The following is a 25,766-nucleotide window of genomic DNA, read 5'->3' as shown; positions in this document are numbered from 1 at the left end:
CTTCTTAGCTAATTGTGAAGTACTGCCTTGTTTCCTTGCTTCCTTGTGGTCAGGGGCTATTTTAGTAAGCCGGCACAGAGAGGATGGAGGCTTGGACCCAGACAGCGGTGGTAGGAAGGGAAATCTACAGACAGATTTGAGCGATTCAGGGGGTGGAATTGACCTTGGGCTGTAGAGGAGAGGGAGAAGTCAAAGTTATGCTGAGGTTCTAGTTGGGATGATTGATGAGATGGCGGTGGGGCACCGCGTGTGTGTGAGATGAACTTGACTTAGGTCGTGTTGAGTCTGAAGTGTCTGCTAGCCAGTTGGATGTGTATGTCTAAAGCTCAGTAGGGATATGTATTTAGGCTGAAGAGCAGGAAGTGAACAGCAGGGACCAGTAAGCATGAAAGGTGAGTTCTGAGCCAGGTGGGAAATGGCTAATAACAAAACTGGATGGGGGCAGCGAGGCTGCTCGGCTTTCTGATTCCTAATCCCTGGCCCTTGGCCTCAGGTGTCTTGGTGTAACACAGGTCAGCGAGGTGGATAAGGACTAAAAGAAAAATGTTAAGTGTGACTGATTTGTTCATTCTAAAAATATATTCTTATAATTAAGGGGAAAAAACAGAGGAGGGAATGCCCAAGTACTTGTGCTTGAGAAGATAGACATTATCTTTGTTTATAGCAAGAATCTATGTTTGCAGTTTTATCAGGCAGAGATTCTTGGGGCGATACTGTTTTGTAAGCAGTCCACTGCGGAGATAGAGGCTCTTGAACAACCTAAACTTATTTTATTGAAGTATAGTTGATTTAAAATGTTGTTTGAACAGCTTAAGTGCCGTATTTGTCTGACTGGGCAGGAATTCCATTTTCCCGGGGCTCACAGTGCCCCTGGGGGAGATGCAGCGGTCAGCCTTGGCCAGGTTAGGTGTGAGTGGCGAGCGGGACACCCACGGACAGCCGGAACGTGGGGGCCAGAGATCCGGGCTGGGAGTATGAGCTTGGGAGTCATCGATCTAGAGGCAGTGCGTGTGCTTTGTATCTTCACCACGCAGTAAAACATGACGTGCAATCATTTTTAAGTTTAAAAGAAGGCACAGTGCTACAAAAGGTTACCTTAAATATTAGAACCATGAAATTATTTTTCTTAGAAAGACACGTCTGTTTTCATTTTCTTCTTTTAACTCTCACGGGGACTTTCATTCAGAGGAGCGATTGCTTGTGTCTGGGAGGAGGCGGGGTACGGGAGGAAGGCGGAGCTGTGCTTGGGGCGTGGTGGTGAGTGAAGGGCGGTCCTTGCCCTCCCACTTCCCGTTCGCTCTTCTAGCCGCTTCTGGCAGCCTCACGCCTGTCCTTAACCCCCCGACTCTCCCCTGCTCTTCACAGGTCGCTAGTACCCCACTTTTGGGGTAAACTCGGAGGCTCCTCTTCAGTCCATCTTTCTGGGTCTCTGTGCCTCCGGCTTTCTCTCCCGCGCTCATCTCTCTCCTTTCTCCAGTGCTGGTTCCCCTGAGCTCTGACCTTGAAACTTCCCCAGAAGCTCTGGTGCTTCCCACTCTGATTGCTCCCTGAACAGGCTCATTGGATCCCGGACTTCAGTTACCATCTCTAAGCCGATGGTCCGTTTTTGGCGTTCAGCTCTCAACTCACCTTGAGTTCTCCAGCTGTGCCCTGGACACGCCCCCACTTACATGTGTAAATGCGGGTCCCTTGAGCAACTCAGACTTCTTGTGCCTAGGAATGGCCTCGTATTTCCCCCATAGGCCTGTTCCTCCTTCCTTGTGCCTCGTTCCTGAATGTCAGTGTCCTCCAGACTCTGCTCAGGACAGAAAAACCAATGTCAGCTTTGATTTCTTCTCCTTCATCCCCTATAAGATCCTGTCAGATCAACTAGATCTCCTTGTTATGTCTCACTTTTTCACTCTCCTCTGTCACCACATGAGTTCCAGCTCCGTCTTTCTTCATGGGGAGTGCTGTGTCACCCTCATTTTGAACCACACCATCCCACCCCCAGAGCTTTGCATGTGCTGCTGCTTCTGCCTCAAACAGCCTTTTCGTCTTCGTTACCCGCTTAGGACGTCGCCTGTGCTCATTTCAGATGTTACTTCTGGGAAGCCTTCCTTTAACCCCGGACATTGGATTATTCGACTCTGGAGAAGGGTTGGCAAATACTTTTTATTTCACTTGCCAGCTTCAGTCAGTTTTCTGGAATGTTGGGGTCAGCGAGATTCTGAGGTCAAGTCCATCCTCTGTGGGAAGGGGTGCTGTCATTATTCTTTGCTGGCAGCACCTGTGACTGATATCTGCCTCCTGTAGTCACTGTAGTCAACTGTGTTTCTGTCGACCGAATATTCCAGTTTCCTTTCCCATGCTTCCGTTCCCTGCAGGAGGATTGTTCCTTCTGGCCTGGCTGGACTCAGGAATGGCCATTGACTTACCTTGGCCAATGAAATGAAGGCAGAGGTGATGGTGTCACTTCTGGGCAGAAGTTTTATGAACCAGTATGTGGTGCTCTTCATCTCTTCCTGAACACTAGGAGTGACGACATGGAGATAGATATTTGGGTCCCAGGGTGAGAATGTGGACCCTTAGGTGATTCGTGGTAGACATGTAGCATGAGTGAGAAAAAAAACTGCTGTCAGTGGGAGACACTGATAATTTTGGGTTGTTTGTCCCCACAGCGTAATCAAGCCTATCCTGATTGGTAGACAATATCTACTGTGGTGGTTTCTGTTTTACAAACGGTCAGATTCAGAACAGAAATCGATTAGCTGACTTCAGAATGTATCAGGAGCCATTTAATTTGTTTTAAACTTTCAGTTTCTGAGTGATTTCCATGCGAATTTTTTTTCTTCTAATGATGGATTATGGAAAATCATATCTCAGGTGCTTAATTGTTATAAAATCTCAATGATGTGGAGGTCAGGACTGCAAACCAGGGTGGAGTAAACGTCATGTAATTTCCAAGATCTCAGACATCTGAAGTAGCTGTCACACATTCCAAATACCGGAGCCCCAAGACATTATTGCTTTATAGGCACCACTTCAAAGGCTTTAGTGTTAGTTGCACAGGTTTAACAAGCTTAGTTATCAAATTCCTCCGCTTTAGCCGATTACAGGCTACTAATTAAGAGAGGTGGATTGTGAACACTACTAGAGGCAGTTCTACTGAAAACAGGCTGAAGAGAAAGTCTGAAAAAGAAGGAGACAGAAAACTTAAGAAATGACACAAGAGTTCATAAATCCCTGCCATAGGGAGGCTTTTAGGATTGCAGCGCGCCGTCCTGTATGAATCAGTAGCCAGAGGGCCTCAGTGATAATTTATCGAATGAGGATGAACTTGAGTCATCAAGAAGAAAAGTTTAATTATGTATTATACCCCAACAGGGCAGGGTTGTCTTATGAAACTTAACCATAAAAAGTAAAAGTGAGGGACTTCCCTGGTGACGCAGTACTTAAGAACCCACCTGCCAATGCAGGGGACACTGGTTCGAGCTCTGGTCCGGGAAGATCCCACATGCCGCGGAGCAACTAAGCCCGTGCGCCACAACTACCGAGCCTGCACTCTAGAGCCCGCGAGCCACAACTACTGAGCCCACGTGCCTAGAGCCCGTGCTCGGCAACAAGAGAAGCCACTGCAATGAGAAGCCTGTGCACAGCAAGGAAGACCCAACGCAGCCAAAAATAAATATATATATAGGAAAAAAAAAGTAAAAGTGAGGTAAAAAACAGTCTTAGTTTTCAAAAACCCCAGTCATTCAGTCATTCAACAAACTTATTGTTGACAACATTAGACATTGCTAGTCACTGGGGGCACAAGGAGATGTTAACTCTCTCTGTCCTCCAGGAGTACACAGAGGTAGAAAAATAAATGAATGTGAACACTGTGTCTTGTGTTTTCCTGTAGGTGTACCCAGATATGATAGAAGCTCAGAGGAGAGAGGCAGGCAGATTCTTGGTGAGGGAGAGTAGATGGTGGATTAAGAAAGATCCCTTGCAAAAGAAGTAGTTGGGAGTCTAGATGGATAGTTTAGCAGACAAACAAGTTGGTTAGGATTGACCCTGGGGGTGGGGGAACAGACAGTGAGCACCAAGTTGCCCAGGCATGAAAGTGTGTGATGTATTTGTGGTGAGGGCAGGGCCTGTGGTTCTAGAGGGAGATGAGGTTGGCTTTCCATTTTCCCTAGGGTTGGCAGTTATACGAGCTGTGACTAGATTCCTTATTACTGGTAACTATTCTTGATTTTTAGTTTCACCAGAAGTCTTATTTCTAATTTGCACCTTCAGAAACACAATCTCCAAGCCATTCTTTGGTTTCAGTGTTTTAAAGAAAAATTTTTTCAGGGAAACAGATAAAGAGCATTGGTAACCTTGTAGAAATAGCATCATGCTGTTTGAGTTATGGGGTCTTAACGCAATTGCTACAAAGTTAGAAATCTACCAGTCATTGATTTCTCCTTACAAAAATTGTGCAGCTTTGCATAAGCTAATATCGACTGTGGGGTATTTCTAAACACAAAACACAAAATACAAATGAGCTCTATTTTATATTGGCCCTAATAATAAACAGCATAGAATTGAACCTTTAAATTCCTGTGAAAATTATGGTGAAGCACAATCAATGGTACTGCTCCTGTCTCTTTAGTTTCTTTTCTATATCACTGCACCAGTAGAATACTAAATCCTGACCAGTGAATACATATTTATGGATTTTTTTTCAAAATACATTTTATCAAAGGAGTATTTTGAAGATAAGGCAAAGTAGCCTATTTTAAGAAAATCCTAAATGAAAAAGTGCACATTTCCATTTCCACCTCTCCCCAATGTATCTAAAATATTTTTATGTTTATTCATGATGTCTGAGAGACTTGTCTACCCTGCAGAGTATGATGCCAATGAGGAAGAAATATCCTGTTGTCTGGCTGTCATGGGGTTCATTTGTGTATATATATATTTTCATATTTGTGTATGTATATTAGAATAAAATTTTACTTTAACAAAAGTAAACTTTTTAATCTTTATGGAGATAAAATGGTTTTAATGTCTTAATTAAATGAGCATTTACGTGTTTGGTGTTTTAAAAACGCTGTTTAAAATACTCTGTGGTAAAAAATTCAGTGTTTTTAAAACAATGAGAAGAAAGCTGATGGAATTAATAAAGTCTCTGAAGTATATTATACTTTTGGAAAAAATACAGAGATTTCAAGAATAGAATGCGATGGAGCATAAGAAAGAAAAGGGGTCCTCGCATGGAAGCTGAGCAGCTTTAGAGGTGATTCTTTCCAAATCTGCGGTCGTTTGTCTTCTGAGAGTTCACGGTATTGGTTCACAGCTGGGAGGAAGCTGTTTAGGCACAGCGAGGGTGACAAGCACGGTGAGGCTGCCTAAGCAGAGAGGAGATCAGATGGGCATAACCCTTTCACATTTTTCTGCACTAACCCACTGGTCTCTTCTCTAAAAAGCATTCATGTGCGACAGGGCTAGCCATGCATAAACTCCCCGCCAGGCTTCCTAATGAGTTGACCAAGAACCATGACCAGACCAGGTGGTTAAATTCACGTCAAGGTTTGGCAGCAAGCAGGCACGCCCCAGGCAGGAGTGTGTGACCCCGGTGCTCTGGCGAATGTTGCTGGGGATTTAACAGGAGGAAGACGGCAAGGTTACTTCATTCATTCAGTGTTTCTTGGAAGTCTATCCCGAATAAGGCACTGTGAGTTTGTAGTGAGACTCTTCAGCTATTGTGAGTCTCATTTTTTCACTCAGAGCCTTGAGCTTTAATCTGATCTTTTTATACTTGGGCAACCATTCAGTTGTGTTTATTGAGTGTCCATTCAGCAGGCAGAGAGAAAGGGAGTCTAGGTTCTTGCCCATAAAACAGTTAAAGTGTCACCGAGGAGAGGAACAGTATATATAAGGCAGTTGGGGAACAAGGCAACAATGTATACAACTGCATCCAACACCTAGACCATAAACAGATGTACTGAGCAGAACCGGGCATTTGTGGTTGAATTAAAGGGGCAGAGAAATTTGAGGACGACTCAAGGCCACTCCCATTCTCTGGACTCTAGGATTTAATCTCAGTTCCATCAGTCTGAGACCTCAGTGGCTGGTTTATGCATCCAGCAGTTGGTTAGGGCCTGGAAGCCAGCATATGGTACCCAGGTATGTGGGACCTGGTGCTGGAAATTCAGGTTACAGCTTTACACCAGAGACTGTCTTTTTCTGAGATGGCAGCTGTATTAGTCATGACTCTGTGGGGACAAGTGAGAGAAACCCAGTCTACAGTGGCTTCAGTAGGAAAGGGAACACTGGCTCTGGAAGGGTACCAGATCTGTTAGAGTTGTAGGGAGAGCTGAGGGACCACAGCGCAAAGAGAGAGCGTCTTTCTTCTAGCGTTGTATACATACTTCAGGAAGAACTCGGATTGTGGGTCATATGTACCCCTTAGACAGATGACTGTTGTGGTGGTGGGGAGGGGTGGGCTCTGTCCCCAGAAGAGGAACCGGGAAGCTTCCTGGACAGATACAACAGCTACGCAGTTCAACCAGTTTAAATAGACTCTTGCTTGCCCTGGGGTCACTCCGTGCTGCCCCGGGTCTGCCTAGATAGGCCCTCCTAACTTACTTTATATTCTTATACCCTAAAAATCTTTAAAGCTTTTATACCCAACGGGGCTCTGCTGGCCTCTGGTAAGCATTAATGTTTATACTTATCGCTGTGGTCCTTGGTCTATGAAGCAGTCAGCAGGAAAAGGGCACATCCCTCCTGCATTTCCTGTAATTTTCCCTTTTAAGATAAGCGTATTTTCAAGTCCTTAGGGATAGGGACAGTATTCTTCCCTCCTGTGCTAGTTCGCTGGTATAGGACCAAGCTGGGCAATGGAGTGGGATGAGGGGATGGCCAGTTGCGGCATCAGACTATTTATTCTACTCTCTTAACACATTCTTTGTTTTAAACTTTTTTTGGGAAAAAATCTCAAACTTACAAAGGTTTTAAAGTACACTATAAAAAACATTTCTTTTGCCCCTGAACCATTTGAGAGTAAGATGCCAGCATGATGCCGCGTCACCACCGGATATTTTAGTGTGGCTTTCTTATAAGCCAGGGCATTCTCCTACATAGTCACAGTACAACCATCAAAATCAAGAGACTACTACTGATTTGTTGCTGTCATCTGATCCTCAGACCCCATTCCCGTTTTGCCAGTTGTCCTAATACCCTTTAGAGCAGAAGCATCCAGTCTAGAGTCATCTGCTGCATTTCCTTGTCCTGTTTCTTTAGCTTCCTTCAACCGGCAACGATTCCTTAGTCATTCAGTGACTTTCATGATGATTTTGAAGGTCAGTTGATGTTCCTCAACTTGAGTTTGGCTGATGTGTCTTCATGACTGTATTGAGGTTAGGCTTCGCAGGCAGGGATTCCATGGACATGGTGCTGTATTCTTTTCATTGCCTCCTACCAGGTGACACACATTTTTGATTTGATCCATTACTGGTGATGTTCACTTAATCACTTGATTAAGGTCATGTCTGCCAGCCTTCTCCTCTGTAAAATTACTTTTTTCCCCTTTGTAATTAATACGAACTTTGTAGAGAGTCCTTTGAGACTAGATATGCATCCCGGTCCTCTCACCAGACTTTTAATTTGTTCGTTCATGGTTTTTTTTTTTTTTTTTTTTTTTTTGCGGTACGCGGGCCTCTCACTGTTGTGGCCTCTCCCGTTGCGGAGCACAGACTCCGGACGCGCAGGCTCAGCGGCCATGGCTCACGGGCCCAGCCGCTCCGCGGCATGTGGGATCTTCCCGGACCGGGGCACGAACCCACGTCCCCTGCATCGGCAGGCGGACTCTCAACCACTGCGCCACCGGGGAAGCCCCATTCGTGTATTTTTATCAGTACAGACTTATGATTTCCTATTTAATTCAGTGGGTTATAATCCATCACTATCATTATTTATTTTGGTCCTAAAATGGTCCCACACCTGGCTAGTGTGACCCCATATAAGCAAGTTTCTGTGTCTTTTTGACACAATTCTGTCATTCTTTAGGCACCTCCTTAGTTTCTGACACATTAAGGTATTCTAGGCTCATCTGATATTCTCCCTGTCCATCTTTGGAATCATCTATTTCTCCAAGGATCCCTGGTTTCTTTTAGTGAAGAATGGTTTTAGAAACCAAGCATTAGGGCATTAGGTATGCTTATCGCTATTGGGGTGTTGCTGCTTCCGAAGCCTGGCTCCTGTCATCTTCTATATATTTACTTATTTGACACCCCCCCCCCCCCGTATACTAAGTTGCATGTCACTGTGCTGGCTGTCTTTCGCACCCCACACCCGTGGGAGGCTCTGCCATCCTGTAAGGCACTGTAGCTCTCCCCTACCTTTAATGGTGGCCACCTTGATTTTTAGGCCAGCTTAGGAAACAAATGGAACGATTTCTTATCATTCAGTATCATAACCCATAACTGCAGTTTTGCTGGGCTTAGTAGATGTGATGGTAAAGTAATACTGGATCAAATTGTAAAGTAACACATACCAGAATGTTACTCTCTGGGCGAGTATCCTTTGTGGGAATAGCCCTGTTGGGAGGTCACATGCTCGTGCCATTGATGCCACTGAAGTTCTGTTGCTCAGACAGGTTTGGAACACCTCCTTCTGGGACTGCTTTTATAACTGCTTTACGAGCCAGTTCGGAAACTCAGCCTTGTTACTCTCCTGTCATAGTCCTCCTTAAAAGCAACCAGGGCTACTTAAACATCTTTGGGAAAGTGGTATTATTTCCACCGTGAGCCCCTTAAGAGCTGAGGCTGTCTTCACGTGGCATAGTGTCCAACGCAATAATTGTTGAATAATTCAATGAATGAATCTTATTTTTGGTTCAGTTTTCTCCAGCTTATGTATCAGATTTAGTTCCAGATGACTCAGCTGTTTCTGAAAATGAAATCCACCCTCGAAGTATGAATATTTACCACAGTGGAGAAGAATCAAAAGTATATGTCTCAGGCACTGAATGTAATATCAAAAGAGGAACTTTCACTGAGTTTTGAGCAGCCTCAAGAATATGTGTATAATGTTCCAAAGCACCCAGTTAGAAGGTGATGACCTTCTTTTATTGTCCATATAAGTTGTGGTGTTTGTTAAAAGATTAGCATCATTCTTTTATAGTCAGTCATATTTTATATGCATCATAAACTAAATGCTGAGAGTAAGATCACAGCCACCAGAAACATCTCCCTGTGTTTTATCCTTCACTGATGGTGATTTGTGATCAGAGCTACTAGCTGCAACATCATATAATGCTATTCTCACCACTAAAGAACGTAATACATGTTGTTCAAAGCAATAATATAATAATTATTGATATAAAATATCCATATTCTGCTCCTCCCCTGAGCGTTCTAGCTTGTCATTGCCCAAGGCTTCTGTCACGTCCCCTTATTATACAAAAGAGGAAAGATCAACGCAGAACAGAGGCAGAGCTTCCTCGAGGGGTTCAGAGAACAAAACAATGATCATGTATGTCAGTGTATGTTGGTTCCTCCAAATGTTTGTATGACTGAAATATTTAAAAAATTAACAACTTTGGCAATCTTGAAGGAAGAAAACAAAGTTGAACAAATAGAGGAATATGCAGCTCAATATGTGTGGTTATGTGTTTGTGGGGTGCATGGGGAGTGGGTAAATGAAGATAGGAGCCACAGACCTTCATGAGGGGTCGTTGCCCCTCTTCAGTCTTTAGGTTTGGGTTAGAGGTTGCTGGGCCTCTGTGTATATTCACCCCGGGAGCTCTTTCAGAGCCCCTGTTATGTCAAGGCAGTGTGGGGTTGGGGCTTGGAGAAAAGGATGAGGTTCCAGTCTTCAACTCACAAATTCCGTGTGCCTGCCCTCGAGCAGGTTATTTAACCCTATGAATCTCCCTTCCTGTCTCTAGAATAGGATGGTCACACAGGTGTATTGGGAGGCTTAGTGAAAGCACCCACCAAATAAATCACATAAATGAAAGTCTATCAAAGTGTTGTTTTCCCTGTGTTTTATATTGTATTAAAAAAAAATCTCAAGATGGTGGCACTGCTTCCTTTTCACCAACGCATTTTCTTTCCCAGTCCCTGCCCACTTGTCTCTCTACCAGGGCGGTGCCCAAGATAACTTTCCCAGATTGCCATGCCCTATGGGAGACTCCGGCCAGAGTTTATAGGGAAGGTTTCACGGAGGCAGGCCGATAGGCACCTTCATGGGAAGGTTGGATTTCTAGATAGAAAAGCAAGGGAAGGTTCTAAGAGAAGGGCCTTTACTATAAGATTTACCATTTATATTTGGGAGATAGGAATACAGACATTCTGATGTTTCTATTAAGGCTGTCAGCCAGAGTCACACGTGCTTATTATGGTTGGATCAATTGATACACCCGTCCCCTGGATCAGGGAGCAAACTGGAATCAACAGTGCCACCAAGTGGCACCAGGCTAATCAGCAAGTGGAAACACTAAGACAGCAACTTCTTCCAGGGCATTGGCCAAGTGTCCGTCTCTGTCTCTTTCTTTTTCTAAAAATCAAGGATATTTTCCTTGGCTGGATAGAGAGAGAATGATCTGGGAAATGAACCTTCCTCTGGCATGTGGCAAAGTATAGATAGATGATTCTTCTTTATTAAGCAATCGAAACTGTTGAAGACCTGCCCAACTGAGCATGTCATGGAGGTAGATACCTCTGCGTATGTGTATACAGGTCATTTGTAAAAACAGCAGCATGGGACTGTGTGCTGGGATTTGAGAAGTATTTCGAGGTGCATCGACCAGGAATGAAGGTCCAGGATGATATATACTATAGACAATTCTAAACAGTATAGACAATAAAAAGGACTATATTTAGGAAAGGAAAACATTTATTATACTCGGTGATATTTTCAGTTTTTATATTGAGGATTTGTTTTTCTGATTGTAAAAGTGCTCACCATAGTAATTTGGAAAATTTATTATTAAAAAAAATACATTTTACTTGTTCAAACGTTTTGTAAGTAACACAGGATGTTAAGATTTTCAAGATATGCAGACGTCTACTTCATCCGTGTCCTTCTTCTGTCATTAAGACAAGAATATATTTGTACTTACGCTGCTGTTTTCACTTTTAGGTCTACTTTTAGATGCAAAAGGTGAGATGAACTTCCAGCCTCAATTGTTGCTTTCCCCATTACTTGTCTTTTTTCTCACCTGTAGAACACATTATCTATATCCACCCTCCCCTCCATTCCTGATTTTCAGAATAGTGACTGTGGTGAGAGCCAGAATTCTAGAGTCAGTGTCTCATCGTCCCTGCTGTGACTCTGACTCTGCAGTATTCATTTTACTCGATCTTTGTGGTATTGCTTTCCTAAGCGCTAAAGCACTTTCTTGTGGTCATGAATGGTGTTGGGCTGCTAAAAGCTTTGTCAATCCTGTTGTGCCTGAGAGGCATTAACCCCAGAGGAGAGAGATTTCCTCCTACCTCCTGGGTGTATTGGGTGGGACGGACGGGTGCTAGGGGATTTCTGAACGAGATGGAAGTGAGGCACAGAACACCAGGAGGGTGAGTGGAACCAACAGAACATCGGATGAATTCTAACTATGAAAAAGACAGTGGTTTTATTTTTACTCTCAAAAGTAATTTAAAACTTACCTTACTGTGCAGCAAATACGAAGGGGATAAGTGAGGTAAGAAGCTTTTATTTCTTTTTCCTCATTTTTTTTTTAAAAAGAAAGGTAGATGAAGCATGATTTTTCAGTACTGCTCAGACCAAAAAGCAAGATAGACTCTAACAACCTTAATTTAAAAATAAGTATTATAATGTAGATAATTTTTGGATTTGGATGGCTATTATTTTAATATATTATTTTTATTATGATTAAAATATGATTTAAATTTACTATTTAAACCGTCTTTAAGTGTTCAGTTCTGTGGCATTAAGTACGTTCACATTGTTGTGCAGTCATCACCACCATCCATCTCTAGAACTTTTTAATCTTCCCAAACTGAAACTCTGTACCCATTAAACAATAACTCCCCATTCTCCTCTCCTCCTGGCCACTGCAACCACCATTCCACTTTCTCTTTTGTTCTTTCTTTCTTTTTTTTTTTTTTTTTGCGGTACGCGGGCCTCTCGCTGTTGTGGCCTCTCCCGTTGTGGAGCGCAGGCTCATCGGCCATGGCTCACGGGCCCAGCCACTGCGGCATGTGGGATCTTCCCGGACCGGGGCACGAACCCATGTCCCCTGCATCGGCAGGCGGACTCCCAACCACTGCGCCACCAGGGAAGCCCCACCATTCCACTTTCTATCTTTATGAACTGATCACTGTAGGTACCTCATATACATGGGATCATACAGTATTTGTCCTTTTGTGACTGGCTTAAATCGCTTAGCATAATGTCTTCAAGATTCATGTGTTTTAGCATGTGTCAGAACTTCCTTCCTCTTTAAGGCTGAATAGTATTCCATTGTATGTATATATCACATTTTGTTTATTTATTCACCCATCAATGGGCACTTGGGTTACTTCCTCTTTTTGGCTGTGGTGAGTAATGCTGCTATGACCATGGATGCACAAATTCCTGTTGGAGTTCCTGCTTTCAGTTCTTTTAGATATATACCCAGAAGTGGAGTTGCTAGGTCATATGGTAATTCTATGTTTAATTTTTTTAGAAACTACCATACCGTTTTCCACAGCGGCTACAGCATTTTACACGCCTGCAATGAACAAGGGTTCCAATTTCTCCACATCCTTGCCAACACTTGTTAGTATTCTTTTTTTATAATAGCCACCTTAATGTGTGTGAAGTGGTATCTCATTGTGGTTTTGGTTTGCATTTCTCTAATGATTAGTGATGTTGAGCATCCTTTCATGTGACTAGTGGCCATTTGTAGATTTCCTTTGGAGAAACGTCTGTTCAAGTCCTTTGCGTATTCTAAAATTGGGTTGTTTGTTATTTTGTTGCTGAGTTGTAGGAGTTCTTTGTGTACTCTGGATACCCATCCCTTATCAGATAAAGGATTTGCAGATATTTTCTTAGGGTGGCTGTATTTAAGTGGATGATACCCTGGGCTGAGAAAATCTACCATTCGAGTGATGTAACTTAGTAGACAACTGCTGAAAGCTAAGGTTCGAAGAAAATGAAGGTTACCCTCTGGACAGGCAGTCCACGCTAGAGAGCGGGGGCAGAATCTTTCACTTTGGGGCAGCCACATCATCGGGAAGGGCTGGGTTTGCAAGTGTAAAACAGCTCCTGCCACCTCTTGTCCTCAGTGTGATAGGTTGGTTATGTGAAATCATTGCCATTTGGTGTAACATCACAGATCACTGATGTAACCGTGTGAGACCCAGGTAATCAAGTTAACAACGGAGCTGTTCTTAGGTCTTGTTACTTCAGGGGATTGAAGAAGAAAAACAAGCTCTCCGTTTACAGCTCACCTGTTATCAGCCAGTGACACAGCCCAGTTAGTCTCCAACCATTTTAAAGAAATGAAGAAATGGGTGGGTGTTCCAGAGGTGTTTTCCCCTTAGCATTTATTTATGTAAGTATTCGTTGCTAGATCCCTTCATGGGTTTGTAATTCAAAATGTTATCATTGTATTTCGAGAGTGGGTATGCCACTCTTATTTCAGAACAGAGAAACATTTCTTTTATCTTATTTTCTTTTTTCTTCTTCTTTTTTGGGTGATAGTCCTAAAGGAATCCCACAGAAGCCGATGGCAGGATCTCTGCCTGTGATGAGCCATCAACCTCACTGGGCCTGGGTCTAAACAGGCATAGGAGGTGTGGCGTAAACATATTTATAAGTACAAGCAGACACACTTAAAATGATGCATGTTTATGCTAAAGGATGAACTGGGATGGTCCATAGGACTGGGGGTGGGGAGAAACCATGAAAGGGTGAGGATTTTTTTTTTTTTTTTTTTTGCAGTACGTGGGCCTCTCATTGTTGTGGCCTCTCCTGTTGCGGAGCACAGGCTCTGGACGCACAGGCTCAGCGGCCATGGCTCACGGGCCCAGCCGCTCCGCGGCATGTGGGATCTTCCCGGACCGGGGCACGAACCCGTGTCCCCTGCATCGGCAGGCGGACTCTCAACCACTGTGCCACCAGAGAAGCCCCCGGGGCAAGGATTTTTGAGCATAGCTTTGAAAGACGGCAATAACATGAACTGGCATGAAAACAAGATTATAGTTGTAGTAGGCATTTTATAGCATCATCGTCTCTTTTCCTCCTTGCTATGTGTAACAGGATTCATGGAAATCCATTGGGTCTGAGGATTTGTTTGCGGGGGGGGGGGGATAGTAGGAGAAAGAAAGTAGTGAGATTATTGAACATCATAAACGAGGGCCCTTTTCCAGGGTTGAGGAATGCACAGCCTCTTGAGCGCGCACGGAAGGCCTTTCCAGCTCTGCGGTCCCTCTTTATGGAGGCCACGCAGCACGCACTTCTTTGTCCCAGCATAGCGGAGGTGCCGGCTCATTTTGTCTCTAACTAGAGCAGAATTGACCTGACAGCTGAGTCCCGAGCTGCTGGTGGGAGTTGGCCCAGAGCCACCTTGCTGCACCCTTCGTGTTCTCCTCCTTCTGTCCCTTGTTCTCCCTGTGATGGCAGCCAAAAGCCCCGTGGCCCGTCTCCTCTGTGCAGTGTACCTTTCAGTGGTCCTAGCACCTGTTTCAGAGGATTCTGTTATTGGCTTCTGATAAAAGTGGCACCTCCAGGGGAGTGGGTTGAATGGTGGCCCTGAAAGATATGTCCGCCCAGAGTCTCGGCATGTGATCCTCTTTGGAATAGTGGCCTTTGCAGATGCAATGAAGGTGCAGCTCTCTAGATGAGATCATCCTGGATTACGGTCGGCCCTAAATCCAGTGACAAGTGTCCTTATAAGAGACAGAAAAGGAGAAGACACACAGGGCCTAAGAGGGGAGGGCCATGTGAAGATGGAGGCTGAGAGTGGAGTGATGCCTCCAGAAGACAAGGAACGCCAAGGATGGCCTGGCGTCACCAGATGCGGGGAGAGTCATGGAACGGATTCTCCCTCAGAACCTCCTGGAAGAACCAACCCTGCCAAAATCTTGATTTCAGACTTCAGGCCTCCAGAACTGTGGGAAAATATATGTCTGTTGTTTTAAGCCTCCAGGTTTGTGGTAATTTGTTGTGGCAGCCCTAGGAAACCAGCCCATTCCGTGTTTTGGACATGTTAGCTAAGTGGTCCTTATATGAATAGATGGACACGGAGAGCTTTAGGACTGAAAGAAACCTGGAGACACTAATTCAGTCATTTTTTTTTTTTTAGCTCTGGCTGCACATTAGAATCATCTGGAGAACTTTTAAAAAGGATAAGATGCTGGGTCCCTAAACCTAAAACAACCAAATCAGAATCTCAGGGGGCTGGGTTAAGGGATTAAAAACATTTTTTTTTTTTTAAATTTTGAAAGCATCCTAGGTGATTTGAATGCACAGCCTGGGTTCAGAACCACTGATCTCTTCGAGCTGTCCCATTTTTACAGACGAGGAAACCAAGAGTCAGCAAAGCTGCCCTGTGGGCCAAAGAAAACCTTAAAACATCCTTCTGTCAAGGCTGGGAAGGACAAAAACAACTCATTCAGGCAGACGAATGAGTGTGTTGGTAAAAATAAAGATTTAGGGAAAAAAGGGGAAGAAATTCATGAATTCGTTTCATTTTGGGGTTTTAGTAGACACTAGTGATGAAGAGGGGGAGGAAGAACTCATTTGCTAATATTTTCAAGGGTCCTCCCCCCAGTCCTGTATTTAAAGAGCATTTGTTCACATAATACAAGAAATGTTTCCCTTCTTATACATGCATGCCAGTATGAAATATTTATGAATATTATTACCACCTAAAATGAGATTTTCAGTTTCTTCTTATTCCCTTAAGGAATTTGAATAGAGCCTAGATTTCTCTATGGCAAAGGAAATGAATAATTGTGTTTAAAGTCTTATCATGGTGTTTTAGTAAATAACATAGAAGATTTAATGTTCAGAGTAATTGTTAGGGAAAAAAAAAAAGAGTGTCTGTTGAAACAGGACCTTGGATCAGGGCTGTGGTATTAAATCTAATCACCCCACTTAGGCTGTCCCTCCTTTGGAGACTCATAAAGATAAGGGTAACAGGGTAATTGGGATATTGTGTACTCTTTAAAACAACATGATTTAGTCCAAGTGGGAATCGCTGGGTCTCTAAATTAATCCCCTGGGGAACAAATGAAAAATATATATGTGATCTATTGTCGAGGTATATAGTTTGGTGGTTTGATATCTTTTGGAGTGTCTCACATTAATCTGTCATTAATTTTCACCAGGGCAGTCTTGACGGTGATTAAAGCATACCTAGATAATCAGAAGCTAAAGAAGCCCACGGAGAGATTTACTTAAATGATCTAATCAGCTTTTCTTTTCATAGAAGACACAAAACTGAGGTCCTGATGACTGGAGGGCATTAACAGTCCCAGGGCACTTTTCACAAGAGTCCGGGTATTTAGCCCCAGTGTCCTGGCCAAATTCCAACTCAAGTAATGCCATTTTGTCTCCCGAAAAGTCCCCCTGCAGCTACCAGTGGATACAGTATTATTCTTCCCTTCCTGTCCGAAGTGTGAGGCTTTGTGTGGACGTGGCACTGTGTGCAGCAAATCCGATGCTTCATTTCTATTATGAGGGCCTGCGTTTCGGCTAAGCTGCCACAAGTACGTGGTAGGGGATATTTACGTGACTTGCACTAACAGGGGAAAATGGCGTTAAGACGTATTCTTCCAGAAAACTTGTTTATGTCTTTTGTAAAAATTGGTGGTGTGATTAATATTATTAGATAATCATCAGACAGGAATACATGTATGTGCATTTTAATCTCTTTGTACGTTATTTTGTTCTATAGAGGGGTAGAAACAATTATGATGACCAGTGACCCATGCCAGGTTGTATTAAAATGTGTAAAATCAAGCATTTCTTAGTTTGTTTAGAAAATGTAAAGAAAGATTAGAAATGCTCAGAAAAGCAGAAGACATAAGTGTGGAGTGATGAGATTCTCGATGCCCTCCCTGGTTAATTGGCCTAAGGCTCATTGAGAAAATTCTGATTCAGGGAGAAAAGAGATTAATTCTTTTGGCCTGGGCACTGGTTTCATAACAGCAAACCTGGACAGCTTGACAAACTATTTCTGGAATCCTGTGTTTTTTGAAACAGTCTGTTCACTTAGAGGGAAAATTTCCAGTTGGTTTGCGTGAGCCTGATGCCACAGGGGAGAGTTGGCTGTTTTGTGTGAACAGGACAGCTGATGACGCTCGGAAGTGCCCCATGTCATTTCTTTCTTGGGAGATTGAGAAACCAATACAGAACCTCTTGAGAGGTTAAGGGATACCAAGGCAGAAAGCTGGGAGAAAAGCTGGTTCCATATGAATTGGAAAATAGTCATGATGAAGAAGATGAGAAAGTTCCAACGGTACCAGGAGGTACCCTAAATATTTTAGGTTGTAAAGGTCGAAACTTACAGAATTAGATTATTAGCCAGTATTTAGACATTCAAGCTCCCTTTCTCATTATTTCCTCCTTTGACATTGGTTAGGACTTTTTGGTTGCAAGTGACAGAAAGGCAACGCAAACTAGCCTAAAGCAGAAGAGAGGATGTACTGCTTTGCTCGCTGATGGCTGAAAAGCCCAGGTGTCAGTGGGTCCTGGGGTTATCATCAGGTTTCAGCTCTTCTCTCTCCTAACTCTTTTCCGGGTAGCCTCTTTCCTTATGATGATGGCAAGATAGCTTTTAAGCAAGCTTCAGCCTTATATCCTAGCTAGCTCCGCAGAAAGAGTTTTCCTTCCCCATTAGTTTGAATGAAAACTTCAAGATTATTTGCCTGGGTCTGATTTTAGTCACATGCCCATGTCTGTGGCCAGGAGGACGAGACAAACTGAAGAGGTGGGGCTTCGAGCAGCCACACTCAGACCAGAGGGACTGGGTCATTCCAAAGGGAAGAGCAAGTTGATGCTACCAGAGGAGGAACATGGATGCTGACACCGAAATGCAGACGTCCATCCCGGACATGTAAATTCTAATGCATTTATTGAAAAGTGCTCACCTACACTTCTTTGACCTTATAGAAGGGTTCAACACATGTGACTATACACACGTAAAGTGGAGAATCACGGAGCTGGCCTCCTAGCCTTGTTTCCCACCCGGTAGAGAAATTCACAATTTCAGTGTCCATGCTAAGTAGTCTTTCAGCTTCTACTTGAATTCCTTTGAAGATCTTAAGTTTGTTACTCCGTAAGTGCGTGTATACCATTTTAATAGGAAGTTCTTCTTTACCACAGTAAGTTGAGAGTTTCCCCTCTCCTCTCTTGACTTTGTGCTCATGGTCCCTTTTCTGCCTTTTGGAGTCACGTGGAGTAAATTTAATCTTTCTAAGCCACGGTCTCGTGGCTCTTTCAAGTTCCGTCTTGTCTCTTGGCTACACACACCTATTTCTCTTCATTGTACACTTCTCTCCCCGCTTCCTCCTGTTCCTTCTTTTTTATAATATAAAGAAACCTTATAGGTGCTCATTATTGGAGGAAACTCTGTGTCTCCAATTTAATGGCAATTGTTGGACATGTAATTCATCTTTAGAAGTTTCTCAAGTTTCTCATGAATTACAGTTTGAGGCTCAATAAAGAGTTTGTCATGAAAGTGAATTTAAAAAATAGCACTCTCAGACATTTATGTGTTCAATTTTAAAAGTAAAGTGAAATTATTTCAGAAACACAGGCCTTTATACTTTTTTGGTGTGTGTTCTAAATATTCTAAAGATGGAGCAAATGGGGCATGATGACAATAATTCTGAAGTGTCCTAAAATAGTCCATGGATATAAATATTCAGTTAACCTGTAAGAGAATAATGATTTTGTAGATCAGAATTAAGATTCTAATGCACACTTGACCTAGTAAATGAACTCTTAAGGAATGTCTCATTGTTCTCCCTTGTGTTACTGTGTTTTTAGTACAGTAAGTCCAAGCCAAGAATATTAAAATCTTGGCTTTTTAGAGGAAATTCAGAGGCTTAAAATAAAACTTCTTTATTAGTGATTCTCTACTAGCCATTGACGTTTCTGGATCAGTGTCATTTTCCTTTAGCTAAATGTCTTAAACAGATTTGTCTTAGAAAAAGTGTATATTGTTCTATTTCCTGTTTTTTCTACTTTAAATCGATCTCTTTTAATCACTAAATTTTGTTAGTTCTTAACCTTTATTTTTGTTTATAAGCATTAGCAAGAATAAGTTTGGTCAACATTGAGTTGCTATCATCTTTATAAGAAATGCAGTAGTAGCAAATTTATTCATTTATCTAGGTGATGATTACTCTTTTCATGAAAAAGTTCTCATTTAATAATATTTTTCCAGCAACTGCAACATATATGTCTGGTGGGTAAAAGTCTGGGGAAAAAGAAATTTGGCATCTTTAAGAAGTGTACACTTCTTACAAGGCAGGGAGGAGAAGCCGAGTGGACTTTAAATAGAGTTATCCAAGCCTATGAGAATGGAGGGAAGTGACCCAAGTCTTAGGAAGATTGTTCTTCATTCTCTCATTTTCCATACAGCTTAATGCTGATGTGGAGAGACTGATGGATCCTGAGTTGGCAGAACTATTAGTCTAAGAGGAGGATGAATTGAGGATGCAGGTGTGGAAGGACAGAGGAAGGCTAACACGGAACCGGGTGGAAGAAAGGTGTGCAGCTGCCGATGGTAAGACCAGAAGAGCAACTTGTCACATGCAGTTTCGACTGAAACCCATCACCCCGGCTTTGTTAATGTTTTTACCTAGTGCAATTTCTTTTCCAGTGACTGTTCCAGGAATAACATGCCAGATGGAGTGAAAGTGTTACTGGGTCGAATGAAATCCTATTACTAGTCCCATCTGCTCACGGCCCCTGGGGCTTTGCAGCTGCAGGATTAAAGACTAATCCTGAGTGACAGACGCAAAAGGGGCAATCCTCATACATAGTAGCTGCTCAGTAAATGCCATTGGATTTGAGTGAAGACATTAGTGATTGATGGGGCTGCCTTTGCAATAAGAAACATGAGTTAGGACATGAACATGTTTTAGAACAGTTTCTGCCTACAATTCAAAAGGAAACACTTCAGTCCTTCCCATCTTTCTTTCTTCTTAAACAAATACTTTCTGAACACCTGCTAAGTACTTAACTCATTTTAGGTACTGTGTGTGGAAAAACAGTCATATAATCCCAGCTTTTTATGAGGTTGAGGCTGTGTACCTAATTTTTTGTCCTCTAACACAAGCTTTAAAAAAATCATCTCAAATCCTCTCGAATTATTGCCAAGTTTGAAGAAAACAAAACAGCACTTTTATTCATTTGTATGTTAGAGTGTGCTAAGCAGAAAATTGTGATCATTTCACGATGTAAGTATAAAACAGACTGGAAAGGATTCTGTGTTCCTCTGAAACTAAAGTGTATGCTGTGGTCAGATTTTTCTCTTCACTCAAAGTGAGGTTTCTCCCTGTTCCTTAAAGGCGCTTTCCATATATAGTTCAGTGCCATCCAGGAATAAACCCTTTCAGTGACTCATTATTGGGCAGACTCGATATACAGGGAGAACTACCTGTACTAAATATTTGTTACAACACACCTTGCTAATATCAGTTAAAGAGCCCCTCTGCTGATTTGTTTCTTCCCTCCAGTTGCCTATCTCATTCTCAAGATTTTTTTTCTTCTGCTTGCACAAATCAATTTCCTTTTTCGGGCTGCTTTTTCCCCTCACCCCGTCTGTCTGTACATCTCTACGGCACCTGTCACCATAGCACCCATTTAATAGTATCTGTGCTAACTATCCTATCTTTAAGACACAGTGGCTTGGTTTGTTAGAACAGAATTTATACTGCATTTCTAATTATGGGCATTTATAAGTAATGGCTTAATTTTGATGTGGTAAGAACATGGTTTGCCATGTTTTTAGAAATAGTAATTAGAAATGCGTCTCCTAAAATCATTACTTTAAAAACTTCATTAACACTTGAATAAAGAAGCAGAATAATTTAATTAGTAAAAGTTAATAAAAACTTTCAGTTGCCTTAAATGGTCAATAAAACTGAAGGGGATTGTGTGTATTATTAATTTTTTCTTAAAGTTGAGTCAGATCCCTATGTGCTGGATGTGAACTCATGAATTTTCTTTTTCTGTATCCTTGGCCATTGTGTTTATGATTATTGTGGTGGTTGACCTGGATTGTTTTTCTGAGTAGGAAACACCCTCAACAGATAAAAATCAGCACTTATCTTGGCTTTGCAGTAAAAATCCCAAAATAGCATAAAAGTTTTTAAGGAGTGAACAAATCTGTAGAAATCAGAAAGGAAATATGTATGTGTTTTTAGAAATCTCATTTGAATTCAGATTGTTTTTTGACCTCTACTATAAATTTAAATAGGTACTAGTTTTCTATTTTAAGCCTCCATCATTGCTGTGGTTTTTAAACAACAAAGCAAAACAAAATAAAACAAAAATCCCAAGTGAAAAAAAAAAAAACTTAACTGTAACTCCAGAGATATTTAAAAGCACTTCTGTAGAGACACAGACGTAGAGAACAAACAGAGAACAAACATATGGATACCAAGGGGGAAAGGGAGGTGGTAGGATGAATTGGGAGATTGGGATTAACATCTATACACTATTGATACTATGTATAAAATAGATAACTAATGAGAACCTACTGTATAGCACAGGGAACTCTACTCAGTGCTCTGTGGTGACCTAAATGAGAAGGAAATCCAGAAAAGGGGATGTGTGTATACACACAGCTGATTCACTTTGCTGTACAGTATAAACTAACACAATATTGTAAAGCAACTATACTCCAATAAAAATTAAAATCAAAAAAACATTTCTGTTCTACAGTGGGAATCAGAAGGAAAATATAACCAACATTGATTCTAAAAGTTTGAATAGAAAACCTTGATAATCTCAGTCATGTTTCCATGGATTTCATTAAAGAGACATTCCAGCTCCATGTTACTCATTACAATTTATTTATTAAATTTAATTAAATGTAATTCTAATGTTAGTCTAAAATATTAGGTCTCTAATAACTATTAGTGGCTTGATATTAATTGCGAACTTAGAGCATTAGGTACCATGCAGGACAGAAGCCACAGCCTGTGTCCTTGATAGCACATGGGGAGCGATGTAGGAGCAGGGCCATGCATGTGACGTGTGCAAGGGTGGACACCCGAGGAGGTTAGAAATAAGGTGGAAGGTATAAGGGAACAAGATCGTAACTGCATGTGTGGTTGAGCGTCTCTTTTAAACACCAGGGCTTTTGCTATGTCCTTCAGTCCCTGGAGCAATTGGGCATATATTGTAATGTCCCAAGTGTCCCCAAGCTGAAATCGCTCTGGCTTTCATATACCTGTGGCCTTTCGTGCAACCTTTATTTCTAATGCTTTATCTTTTATATACTCAACTTCCACTTTTGGTTCTCCTTTGCAGCAAAATCATTCTTGTAGATTCATCTTCTTGACCGCAGCTTGGCCACCCCTCCCTTCTTTGTGCTCTTTAGGTGTACACTCTTCTCAGATACTCAATACGTTAAAAAAAATTGATGACCTTCCCGAGATCCCATTTCAAGTCCTACTTCTGTTGTGTGTAGCAGTAATAACTAGACCAGTGGGGGATTTAGGGGTTGGCCGGATAAGACACATATCTAAATCCTTCAGATATGGAAACAAAGGAACAAAATTTCTAACAGCACTCCTGGGCATACATAACAGATTCCTTTTTTTTTTTCCCCCTCATTAAACTTTTTTAATGAGTCTCAAATTCTGTGACAGATTTTTGATCAAGTTGTTTCTATTGCAAAGTACTGAGTTTAAAAAGTAATAACTTAAAACTGCCACACACAAAACAAATGGTCCACAACACATTCTCCTTTCCTTCTGAAGGTTTTACGATGCAGTGTTATCATTAACCAGTCTTTTGCTATTAAACTTAAATGGCCAATTGAGACAAACAGTTCTGAGACCGATCTTCCACCACTGATTAAGACTGAGGTGACAGGTGTTGGGGATAATATTCATTTAGCCTTCTGAGCTTTCTGGGCAGACTTGGTGACCTTGCCAGCTCCAGCTGCCTTGTCCACTGCTTTGATGACACTCACAGCAACCGTCTGTCTCATGTCACGAACAGCAAAGCGGCCCAGAGGAGGATAGTCAGAGAACCTCTCAGTACACATGGGTTTGCCAGGAACTGTATCAACGATGGCAGCATCACCAGATTTCAAGAATTTGGGCTCATCTTCCAGCTTTTTCCCAGAACAATGATCAATCCTCTTCAGCTCAGCAAACTTGCAAGCAGCGTGAGCTGTGTGACAATCCGGCACAGGTGCATAGCCAGCACTGCTTTGGCCTGGATGGTTCAAGATAACCACCTGAGCTGTGAAGCCAGCTGCTTCCATCGGTGGGTCATTTTTGCTCTCGCCAGCCACATTGCCACGATGAGCATCTTTGACAGACACGTTCTTGACATGGAAGCCCACGTTGTCCCCAGGAAGGGCTTCACTCAAAGCTTCCTGGTGCGTTTCAACAGACTTCAGTTGACTGGAGCAAAGGTGACCACCATGCCAGGTTTGAGAACACCAGTCTCCACTCGACCCACAGGGACAGTACCAATACCACCAATTTTGTAGACGTCCTGGAGGGGCAAACGCAAGGGCTTGTCAGTTGAGCGAGTTGGTGGCAGGACGCCATCCAGAGCTTCAGGCAGTGTGGTTCCACTGGCACTGCCATCCTTACGGGTGACTCTCCATCCCTTGAACCACGGCATGTTAGCTCTTGGCTCCAGCATGTTTTCACCATTCCGGCCAGAAACAGGCACAGAAGCTGCTGTGTCGGGGTCGTAGCCAGTTTTCTGAATGGAGGTGCTGACTTCCTTAACGGTTTCCTCGTGTCTCTTCCGGCTGTAGGGTGGCTCGGTGGAATCCATTTTGTTGATTCCAACAATTAGTTGTTTCACACCCAGAGTGTAGGCCAGAAGGGCATGCTCACGGGTCTGCCCATTCTCGGAAATACCTGCTTCAAATTCACCAACGCCAGCAGCAGCCATCAGGACAGCACGGTCAGCCCGGGATGTGCCTGTCATCATGTTTTTGATGAAGCCTCTGTGTCCTGGGGCATCAGTGGTGGTCACATAGTCCTTGCTGGTCTCGAATTTCCATAGGGAGATATCAGTGGTGATACCACGCTCGAGTTCAGCTTTCAGTTTGTCCAAGACCCAGGCATACTTGAAGGAGCCCTTTCCCATCTCGGTAGCCTCCTTCTCTAAACTTTTCAATGGTTCTCTTATCAATCCCACCACATTTGTAGATCAGATGGCCAGGAGTGGTAGACTTCCCCGAATCTACGTGTCCGATGACAACGATGTTGATGTCTCCTTTCCCATTTTTGCTTAGGTTCAGCAGTGGTTTTCCTGACACCTGTGTCCTGGCGGCAAGCCCGTTGCGAAAAAGCCAGATTCCTTTCAAAATCTCATTTCTTTCTCTTTATTGCCTTTTCTTGCTTCCCCTCCCCCAACTTTTTCTGTCTTTCACCCTAACACGTTGTGATAGAGCGTTTTCTTAGTTCAGAGGCTAAGAATTTAGCTGTATTGATTTGTCACATCGCACCTGCTGAAATCCTAGTGGAAAAAAAAACTTGGCACATGAAATAGAAGTCAGTCTGATAAAATTAAACCTCACAAATGATGCAGCTGCTGTGTACATAGAGAACGCGATCCGCGTCTTCATCACTGACTGCTTCAGTATTCTCATTTTACATCTTGGCTCTTTTCATTGGGCTTGCATTTTGCATGTTGGGAAAGTACATTTTGGGATGGTCATTTCATCCTGCATAAGCAGACACTTGATTCATATGGCTATGTGATTGCGTCTGTAACTTAGGTGCACGTAAACTGTGATAATTTACAGATTATTATCTGTAGAGCCGACCCAGGTACAACTTCTGCAGAGGAGAAGCTGATGCCAAGTAGGTGGCTCAATCCCGAGGGACTGTGAGGCCGAGGAGGACACACCCATCTTTAGGGGCAAAAACATCATTTAAAGGAAGAATGATATTAGCATACTTTCTGGGGGGTAAATCTGAAGAGTTTTACTTCTTCCTAGGATCTCTGATTATTTTATTATTTTTTTATGGCCACAATGTTTGCAAGGCTGAGACTGAGCTGTGCTTGTGCCAACTTTGGAGAAATGTAGGTAGATGAACTTGTGAAAAAGCTATTTACGTAAAAACAAATGTCACCTCATGTTAGGGATTTCTACCTCCTTTTTAAAATTTCTTCATTCACTCAAAACACATGTATTAAGTGCCTACCAAGTACAAGGCCCAGTTTAGGAGCTGGGGATATAGCAGTTCCCTTGCTCTCATGGAACTTCATTCTAGTGAAAGGACACAGATTTTAAGAAATGGTTAATAGCTCACAAATCACTTGGTGCTTGATGCTGTGGAAACAGTAATGCAGGGAAAGAGAATGCTGGGTTGAGGGGTGGGTTCCTATTTTATGCTGGATAATCAGAGATGGTCTCCAATGAGGGGATATTTGAGCAGACCTGATGGAAGTGAGAGTGGGAGCTGTGATGTTCGAGGAAAGAGCAAGTATAAAGATAGAAGGTGGAAGCACGGTGGTGTGTTGGAAAAAGTAAGAACAATGAATGGAGAGAGTACAGGGCAAAGGAGGTGGGGCTTGCAAGAAGCAGGAAACAGAAAATTCTTTTAGAAGATTTTAAGAATTTTGACTTCCACTAA

At 42.6% G+C, this 25,766-nt stretch overlaps 1 protein-coding gene and 1 pseudogene across 1 annotated transcript in view; one reads left to right on the top strand and one right to left on the bottom strand.

Annotated features, from left to right (window-relative positions):
• The window catches only part of LOC132528802 (WAS/WASL-interacting protein family member 3-like), a 227,781-nt gene that overhangs the window by 68,245 nt on the left and 133,770 nt on the right, over nt 1-25,766 (top strand). The window lies entirely within an intron of this gene.
• LOC132504163 (elongation factor 1-alpha 1-like) lies at nt 22,768-24,331 on the bottom strand (annotated as a pseudogene).

The sequence above is a fragment of the Lagenorhynchus albirostris genome, chromosome 1 (assembly GCF_949774975.1).
Source record: "Lagenorhynchus albirostris chromosome 1, mLagAlb1.1, whole genome shotgun sequence".
Taxonomy (NCBI): domain Eukaryota; kingdom Metazoa; phylum Chordata; class Mammalia; order Artiodactyla; family Delphinidae; genus Lagenorhynchus; species Lagenorhynchus albirostris.
Note: the sequence above shows the minus strand (reverse complement) of the source record. Positions and strands in the feature narration are given on the sequence as shown.